Raw genomic sequence first — 9,460 nt, forward strand, 5'->3', positions numbered from 1 at the left:
CATTACAGAATCCTAAAGAGAACTGATGCATACAGGGAGGCAGGGGAGGAGGATATTAAATTTTTCATTTAAAATAGTTGTATATGTTCTCAAATTTCTATTAACCTGACTCACCAGAGAGTGGTGTCAAGAGAAAGATTACTTAGCTGAAACCCACAGAGAACTGTTATCTATTAGTAACAAATTAATTACATTTGCTGAATTAAATGGAGTATAATTATATGTAAGCCTAAAATAAGAATTTCAACTCACATGATGGAAAAATTTTTATAGGTGAAAAATGCAAAGTGGTTAGATGTTATCATTTGACAGGAATTATTAGTGCCTACATACAATGTACTCTTCTAGTATAACACATTTTTTTGACCCCAAATGTTCTAACCCACATAGTATGGTTCTAAATCTAAATTTCAGAGAAGCGAAAAAGATATAGCTCATACCTAAATGTTGAGGAAGTTTTTCTAAGGAGTATTTGGACTTGATTTGTGCCATGAAAGAGATACAGGATTTAAATTAATGCAAAAGATCCGCAGTAGTAAAGCCAGGAAATGTGCCTGGGAACTACCAAGTTTACCACATTTATTTTTCTATCCTTTTATTATTATTCAAGAAACGTGTTTACTACCTTTGATATCCCTCACCTCCCTAAGTGGCACTCGTGAATTTTCTCACTAATAGTGGTGAGTTATGATATATCATAATCATCGATAATAGTTATGATATAGGGTTATGAGGTTTGGGTGAGATATTTATATAAAGTTCTTAACATAGTGCTTGATGTGTAGTATATGCTCTATAAATGTCATAATTATTATTCATAAACATTCTCTTTATTACCAAGAAGATATAACAACAACAGCAAATTTTACTCATTTTTACTTGTTGATGTATTAGGCCATTCTTGTGTTGCTATAAGGAAGTTTCTGAGGCAGGATAATTTAAAAAGAAAAGAGATTTAATTGGCTGACGGTTCTGTAGCCTGTAAAAGCATGGCACTGGAATATGCTCAGCTTCTGGGGAGGCCTCAGGAAGCTTTTACTCATGGTAGAAGGTGAAGCAGGAGCAAGCACATCACATGGCCAGAGCAGGAGGAAGGAGAGATGCTACATGCCTTTAAACAACCAGATCTCTTGAGTACACACTATTGGGAGGACAGCACCAACCTATGAGGGATCTGCCCCCATGACCTAATCGTGTCCCACAGGCCCCACCCCCAACAACTGGAGATTACAATTCAACATGAGATTTAGAGGGGACGGTATTCAAACTATATCGTTCCACCCTGACCCTTCAAATCTCATGGTCTTCTGACACTGCAAAATATATTCATCTATTGCCAATAGTCAACCAAAGTCATAACTCATTCCAGCATGAGCTCAATTAAAAGTCCCAAGCCAAAAGCTCATCTAGAGATGAGTTCCTTCCACCTATGAGCGTGTAAAATCAAAACAAGTTATTTTCTTTCAAGATACAGTGGGGGTATAGGCATTGGGTAAACACTCCCATTTGTAAAGGGAGAAACCAGCCATAAGAATGGGGTTACAGGATCCACACAATGAAATCTAACAGGGCAGTCATTAAATCTTAAAACTTCAAAACAATTCCTTTGAGTCCATGCCCTGCATTTAGGGCATACTGGCACAAGGGTTGGGCTCTCAAAGCATTGGGCAACTCCACCCCTGTGGCTTTGCAGGGTTCAGCCACCATGGCTGTTCTCACGAGTTGGAATTGAGTGCTTGTGACTTTTCCAGGTGCAGGGTGCAAGCTGCCAGTGGATCTACCATTCTGGGGTCTGGAGGATGATGGCCACCTTCCCACAGCTATACTAGGTAGTTCCCCAGTGGGTACTCTGTATAGGGAGTCAGATCCCACATTTCCCCTTGGCACTGCCCTAGTAGAAGTTCTTGAGGGCTCTGCCCCTGTGTCAGGCTTCTTCCTGTGCACGCAAGCTTTCTCATACATCCTCTAAAATCTAGGTGGAGGCTGCCAAACCTCCTTCACTCTTTCATTCTGTGTACCAACAGGCTTAACACCACATGGAAGCTGCCAAGGCTTATCGTGGAAGGCTTATACCCTTTGAAGCAGTGGTCTGAACTCTATCTGGGTCCCTTTGAGCCAAGGCTGGAGCTGGAGCAGCCAGGATGCAGGGGGCAGTGTTCCAGGGCTGCACAGTGCAGCAAAACCCTGGCTCTGGCCCATAAAACCATTCTTTCTTCCTAGACCTCTGGGCCTGTGATGGGAGGGGTTTCCTCCAAGATCTCTGAAATGCCTTTGAGGCCTTTTTCCAATTGTCTTGGCTATTAGCATTTGGCTCCCTTTTAGTCATGCTAATAACTCTATCAAGTGGTTGCTCCCCAGCCTCCTTGAATTCCTCTCTTCTTTTACTTTGCCACATAGCTAGGCTGCAAATTTTCTAAACTTTTATGCTCTACTTCCCTTTTCGATATAACTTCCAACTTTAAGTCATTTATTTGCTCCTGCACCCAAGGATAGGCTGTTAGAAGCAACCAAATAATTTCTCGAATGCTTTGCTGCTTAGAAATTTCTTCCACCAGATACCCTAAGTCATTACTTTTTAGTTCAAACTTCCACATACTAGGACATGAAGAGAATTCAGCCAGGTTCTTTGCTAAGGCATAATATGGATGACCTTTGCTCCAGTTCCCAATAATTTCTCATTTGCATCCAAGACCTAGTTAGCCTGTACTTCACTGTTCATATCACTATCAGAATCATAACCATCTAACCAGTCTCTAGAGAAGTTCCAAACTTTCCCTCATCTTCCTGTCTTCTTCTGAGCTCTCCAAACTCTTCCAACCTCTGCCCATTACCCTATTCCAAACCTACTTCCACATTTTCAGGTATCTCTGTAACAATGCTCTACTTCTCAGTACCAATTTTCTGTGTTAGCTTGTTCTTGCTTTGTTTTGAAGGCATGCCAAAGACTGGGTAAGTTTAATTGGCTCACAAGTCTGCAGGCTGTACAGGAAGTATAGCACCAGTATCTGCTCAGCTTCTGCAGAGGCCTCAGGGAACTTTTATTCATAGCAGAAGATGAGACAGGAGCAGATATGTCATATGACAAGAGCAGGAGTGAGAAGCAGATTAAGATTAAGCAGATTAAAGATTGCTTATTGCTGGCATATAATGGGCACTTGAAATAAAGATTTGTCCCAAATGAATGAATAAACAAATGAACTATCACCTCCCTGATGATGAATTCTAAATTTATACCCACAGCCTTCATCCTTTATTCTGATGACCTGACGAACTTCTTCCAGGGTCAATTCTTTTTATCTTTCAGATAGAAACAATGGAATGAAGCCAATTCACCAATCATCAAAAGAAAGTCACTGAAAGCCAATTTCTTGACCTTTGCATTGTTGGTGTCAGAGGAAAAGGGGTCAAGGGAGGAAAGCTGAAAAGTTCTGGGGAGTGAGTGGAGAGTTAAGAGGAAGGTAAGATCTAGAACATATAGAGAGAATTCACCATGAATGGAAAAGGGAACATCTCTCTGAGGCAGAAAAAAGGTAAAAAAAAAAAAAAAAAAAAAAAGTGAAGAAAGAGTAAAATTTGAAGTTTCAGGGGTGGATGACACAGGCACATAAATGTCGGTCTTAATATTCCTTATATAATTGTTGCTTATGATCATTAGCTGGAACTGAGTGAGGCTAAGGACTGAAATGGGCAGATTAAAGAAACTGAAGGATGAGCAAAGGATAAAGAAAATGTTATCCAAGGCCCAGGTAAATAAATAGAGTACAGTGTTATAGCAATATAGGTTTACATGATATTCTCTGGTGGCTCAAACTTGGGGCTCCCATTATAGTTACAGCTATTAAGAGTTCAGGATTTTCTGTTGCAGAGGGATGGAGTTGGGCACTGATTACCAGGCTGTATTACCAGACTGCTTATGAAGTCTTCTCAGGCTTCTGTAATAAAATACCATAGACTTGGTGGCTAAAACAACAGGCATTTATTTTCTCACAGTTCTGGAGGCCGGATGTCCAAGATTATGGTGTCATCAGCATTGCTTTCTGGTGAGGTCTCTCTATCTGGCTTGCAAATGGCCACCTTCTGCCCTGTCCTCACATGGCCTTTCCTTGGTGCAAGTGCATGGAGAGAGAGAGAGGTATCTCCTCCTCTTCTTATAAAGACGCCAGTTCTTTCAGATTAAAGACCCACTCTTGTGATGTCATTTAACCTTAATTACTACCCTATAGGCCCTATCTCCAAACAGTCACTTTGGAGATTAGGGCTTCAACATACACATTTTTGGAGGACAAAATTCAGTTCATAATGCAGACTCATTTGGTTAGCATTTTTCAAAATTCACATGACAAGGTCCTTCAGACCCACTGGATTAGATTTCCTGTATTATGCAACCCCACTCCTCAAATGTCTGTTTATGTGTGTATGTATGTGGTTTTGTGCGTATGAATGCTTGGACAAATATATGAAACAATGTTAATATACAATTGAGTACAAAAACAGAAGAAATATGCAGTGCTAGAAATAGAGAACTCAAAGGTAGAGTGAGTACACAATACACAGATATTAGGCCCAGGGGATTACCATACCGAGAAATAAGTCAGAAATGTGTAAACATGGAGTTTTAAGGACAGGAGATGTGGCTGGGTCTGAGTGAGGCAAGGAGCTGAAATTGAACCCTCATGTTCTATGGTGTGAATATTTATGTTGTCCCAAAATCCATATGTTGAAATCCTGACCACTAAGGTAATAGGATGAAGAGGAGAAAACTTTTAGGAGATAAGGCAGAGTCCACACAAATAGAGTTAGTACCCTTTTAAAATATAGTAGACTCAAGGAAATTATTCTGCCCCTTGTATCATGTGAGGACACAGCTATAAGGCACCATCTATGATACCTGGAAGTGAGCCCTCACCAGACGCCAAAACTGCCTCCACCTGGATCTTTCACTTCTCAGCCTCCAGAACTGTGAGAAGTAAGTTTCTATTGTTTATGAGCTGCCCAGTCTATGGTACTTTGTTGTAGCAGCCCAAATGGACTATGACACCACATAAAGCCAGAATCCTGCTTTATTGCCAATGGTATGCTGGTACTACTTCCTACCAACTCAGCTAGCTCAGAAAGTGTCACAAAAGCATCAAGGAATCTCATCTCCTTCCCAAGACTTTGGTAAAGAGGTACCAAAAACAAAAGACATAAAATAAGTCTACCCTAGTCATGTCACTGAGAAACTTCATGACACCAAAAGACAAAGAGAAGTCCCAGTAACTATCAGAGAGGATAAAACAAACAAACAAAAACAATTTCACTTGACAGCCACCTTTGTATTGGCAATTGTAGATGGGCCAAGAGAAAAAGGAATAACATCTTTAAAGTTCTTAAGGAAATAACTGATATGGTTTGACTGTGTCCCCACCCAAATCTCATCTTGCATTGTAACTCTCACAATTCCCACATGTCCTGGGAGGAACCCCGTAGGAGATAATTGAATCATGGGGGTGGGTCTTTCCTGTACTGTTCTTGTGATAATGAATGGGCCTCATGAGATCTGATGGTTTTAAAAAACAGGAGTTTCTCTGCAAAAGCCCTCTCTTTGAGTGCCGCCATCCACATAAGGTTAACTTGCTCCTCCTTGCCTTCCACCATGATTGTGAGGCCTCCCCAGCCATGCAGAACTGTAAGTCCAATAAATCTCTTTGTTTTGTAAATTGCTCAGGCTTGGGTATGTCTTTATCAGCAACATGAAAATGAACTAATGCAATAACTCTCCCAGAATGTATATCGAGGTAAAATATCATACAGGAGTGAAGGTTAGTTTAACATTTTCAGAAAAACATTAAGAACAAACTTCTCACAAACCAGAAGAGCAGAGTTCCCATCCCAGCACTTTGGGAGGCCAAGGTGGGTGGATCACCTCAGGTCAGGAGTTCGAGACCAGCCTGCCCAACATGGGGAAACCCTGTCTCTACTAAAAATACAAAAAATCAGCCGGGCATGGTGGCGCATGCCTGTAATCCCAGCTACCTGGGAGACTGAGGCAGGAGAACCCAGGAGGCGGAGGTTGCAGTGAGCCAAGATTGCGCCACTGCACTCCAGCCTGGGCGACAAGAGCAAAACTCCATATCAAAAAACAAGAGCAGAGTTCCCAAGAGAGTCGCTCCTTTTCATAAACATTTGAGGTTTCTGTCTACCCTGTTGGATGTCTGCATAGGCAGCAGATGTGTTGACCAATACCTGTTTTTAATTTAGGAGAGTAAAGAGAAATGGAGAGGGAAGCCAGAGTGAGAAGAAGAGTGGAAGGAGAGTAATCTTTTCATCCCCACCGTGTGGCTTGGCATAGATGCTTAAGTTTCCTTGTAAGACAGCTGGGAAGGTAGCTGCCAGCCAGGTGAGAGCACCTATCAGGAGACTACAGGGTGCAGCTCCGGAGAAGAGAGTTAGAATGAGGAACAAGAGGTTGTTAAGAAGCCTATCTCATATGATAGGAGACAGCAGTAGAAGACCTTGCCAGGTTCTTCCAAAAACTCCCACATAGACCTACAAAAAAGTCAGTGTTTGGTTGCCTGCCGCATTAAAAGCATTGACAGCCAAAGGGGATTTCGATAGAGTCTAGCCAAGCAAAGGGACTCCCCTTTTCTTCTCCACCCTCCCTCCCCTCAATACTGGAAGAGCCACAGCTTCCAGAAGGGAAAGGGGAGGGGAGTAAAAGTGCAGATACTGAATGAGCACTCTCCACCCCTCAATACACACAGATGGTGATGGGGGAGAGAATCTTTTACTCAGATAGAGATTTAAGATTTTAACAGTAGCAGACTAAAATTTCATTGATAGGCAGTTGAAGGCTTTGCTGGGCTCTTCTAAAAACTCCCAGAAGAGTTCAAAGGTCCCAGAAAGTTAAAGACTCTGCTTCAGATGTTGTTGAGGAACAGGTGTGTAGTATTCATTGGATCATGGTTGAAATCAGTTGTTCAAGAAAAATATCTCATTGAACTGGGCTTGAGGACTTAACCAAATAGGCAGGCAAATGAAATCAGAGTAGGAATAAGCGCATGAGCAAATTGGAAGACATGAAGCAATTGCAGATCATAGACACATGAAACACAGCTTAGGTAGCTTTCCAGGAAGAGGGCTGATGTGACAGGTAAGGACATACTTGAGGTAGAGACAGGGATGGAGAACCAATTTTAAAATTTTATACTTAAAACTGCTGAATGATTAACACGATGAAAACCTGGCAATGAGCTATGTCTGGTCAGATGTGTCTTCCTATTTCTACTCTCAAGACCTACAAATGCTGATTTCTTCATGACATTTCTTTATTGTAATAATGGAGAAACTTCTGGAGACAGCTTGTCACAGAATTAAGTTGTCCAACTTACTCTACCCATTGGGCTATTGTGAATTTCCTGGTTCCCAACCACCTGCCAGGTTCTGACCATTTACTTCCTTTCCTCTTTTGGAGCCTGTGTGCCCCAGGTCCACATTGTTTGCCCTGAACTCCAATAATTGCCCTCTTATTTTTCTCCTTGCTTGCCCAATTTCTGGCCCAATGATTAGACTTACTTCTCACATCTATTTATACTCACTTCTGCTTGCTTGTTGCTTAGTTTCTGACCTCACTGGCTCATCTTGAACTTTATTTATGGCTATTTCTGAAAAAAGAAAAAGTCCTGATGACTGATTCCCTTACCTTGTCAAAATTCTCAACTCTGCTGAATTTCTGGCTTTTCCAGTTCCAAATTCTAGCTGATTTGTAATGCTTTGCTATCCTTAATCACAATCACAGCATTAAGAGTTAAATGTATTTTTCTATTATCAGTTTCATTTCTTATTTTATTCAACTAATTTGTTTTTTAAAAAGTACACATTTCCCAAATGCCTTGTTTGAATGTAAGCTATAGAAAGTCACTGTACTATCAAACACAAAGTTTACCAAGCAAAATTGCTTTTCCCAATAGAGCCTTGTTTATAGGACTTCAAGAACACTTCTACCTAAATAATCAATCAAAAAGAATGAAGATTTAATCATTTCGATTTGGTCATAATAAGTTCTCTTTGGGCTGTTACTGATACAAATACATGCCTTCTGTATTTGTGTTAACATTTTGGAGGGTGGCCCTAATCTAACTAAAAATTATGTTTTTACTTCTTTGATTTTCTCACATATATTATTATTTTTTTTTAGACGCAGTCAGGGCTCACTGCAACCTCTGCCTCCCAGGTTCAAGTGATTCTCCTGCCTCAGCCTCTCGACTAGGTGCACACCACCTTGCCCAGTTAATTTCTGTATTTTTAGTGGAGACAGGGTTTCACCGTATTGGCCAGGATGGTCTCCATCTCTTGACCTCATGATCCACCTGCCTCAGCCTCCCGAAGTGCTGGGATTACAGGTGTGAGCCACCATGCCCGGCCTGTATTATTGTTTTATTGCTTGTTTTGCATACATGTTTACATGTACATTTTGCATCACTTTCCGACAGTGATCTAAATTCTCATTCTCCTTAATCATTCCTTTTTGTGTCTCTAAAAATGAAGTGTTGGGCACTTAATATCCTCATATTTTTCTTAGTTCTGTGTCTTAGACGTTTCTCCCAGATTTTTAGAACCTTTTCCATTACTATTATAAATAGAAAAATACTAAGATGCCTCCATCATTTAACTCTTTTGTTTTTAATCTGCAAGAATTCAAATGGTAAAACTAGGTATATTATATAAATGTGTATATATTCCTTGTGTTTGTTTTCTTTCGCATTGGACATTTATCATTAAATTTTTAAATATTAGGTATAGATAATTGTATGTATGTATGTATGTGTTTTTTTTCTAATTCAAACAATATAGATATATATAGTGTAAAAAGTGAACAATCCCTGTAATCATATCCCAACATAACCATGGTAAAAAGTTGTTATTTTTTCAGAGTGGTTCTTGCTGTGGGGACATAAAAGGAAGTAGAGGATATAGCATACAGTGTCTGGACTTAGGGAACATATACATCTAGTAATGCTGACAAGTCGTGAAACAGCAAGAGAAAGAAGTCCAAAGAAAAACATAAATATGTGACAGTGTAATAATACGTGCTGTATCAATTCATGCTGAAGGAATTCAAGTTAATTGGAAAGAATATTATGAGAAAGATGAATCTGAAACTTACCTTTGAGAAGGAGGCAACATGAATGTTAGAAAGATTCTGAAATTTGATGTAAGGATTCCAACTCCAGTTCTGAAATTTATCAGCTGTGTGATCTTGGGCAAGTTCCTTAACTGCTCTGATTTTTTAGTTCCTGTCTGTATAAAATGAGGATAATCTTCTAAGGTTCTTGTGAGGATGAAATTAATGTAGTTTTTCATGATAGATATTCAGTAAATAGGTATTTAAATTCATTGTTTACCCACATAATCTGCCACATTTGATATTGTCTTAATATTCTCTAGTATATATAAAAATAATGTACTGAAAAATGTAGAA

This window comes from Rhinopithecus roxellana, chromosome 10 (assembly GCF_007565055.1).
Source record: "Rhinopithecus roxellana isolate Shanxi Qingling chromosome 10, ASM756505v1, whole genome shotgun sequence".
NCBI lineage: Eukaryota > Metazoa > Chordata > Mammalia > Primates > Cercopithecidae > Rhinopithecus > Rhinopithecus roxellana.